Source organism: Sinocyclocheilus rhinocerous, unplaced genomic scaffold, assembly GCF_001515625.1.
Source record: "Sinocyclocheilus rhinocerous isolate Xijiao unplaced genomic scaffold, SAMN03320098_v1.1 scaffold797, whole genome shotgun sequence".
Taxonomy (NCBI): domain Eukaryota; kingdom Metazoa; phylum Chordata; class Actinopteri; order Cypriniformes; family Cyprinidae; genus Sinocyclocheilus; species Sinocyclocheilus rhinocerous.
In genome coordinates, this window is record NW_015632978.1 from 141602 (window position 1) to 142139 (window position 538).

At 32.2% G+C, this 538-nt stretch overlaps 1 protein-coding gene across 1 annotated transcript in view; it reads right to left on the reverse strand.

The window, feature by feature from the left end:
* LOC107743125 (potassium voltage-gated channel subfamily D member 1-like) overlaps window positions 1-538 on the reverse strand; it is a 68552-nt gene that overhangs the window by 37817 nt on the left and 30197 nt on the right. The window lies entirely within an intron of this gene.

Consider the following 538-nt stretch of genomic DNA (forward strand, 5'->3'; position numbering starts at 1 on the left):
ATATTCATACAATTTCATAAATATGAAATAAATATAGAATATATTTTTAAAAATATAAATATGATATAAACTCCTTGGTCTCCACCACATCACTCAAATCTAACTGTTAAGTCAAAAAAAAATGGAAAAATGACAGTCATATCCCAGCAGAAACATGAAAAATATGTTCTATGAGAGTGTGTGTACCATGTGTGTGTTTGTGCATGTGTGTGTGCGTGTGTGTGTATGTGAGTTTTTTGCATTGGGGATATTCTGTAATCTCAGCCCTTCGTTCGGGTATAAATCTTTACTGGGTTGTCTCAGATTTTGTATATAAAATTTTTTTTTAAATGTAATGAAAAATGTAGTTTTCTCGTAAATTCCATTCATTCCTATGCGGGTCAAAATCCACTCAAAACATTTTTTTGTGTATTGCCGGTGCAAGTGTGACAAAAGTTAAGAAATATTGGACCGGTACGATCAACACATGATTTTTTTAATTTTTTGGAAAAAAAAATGTCGGGTCAAAATGACCCGAGGGACGGATGAGGGTTTTAAA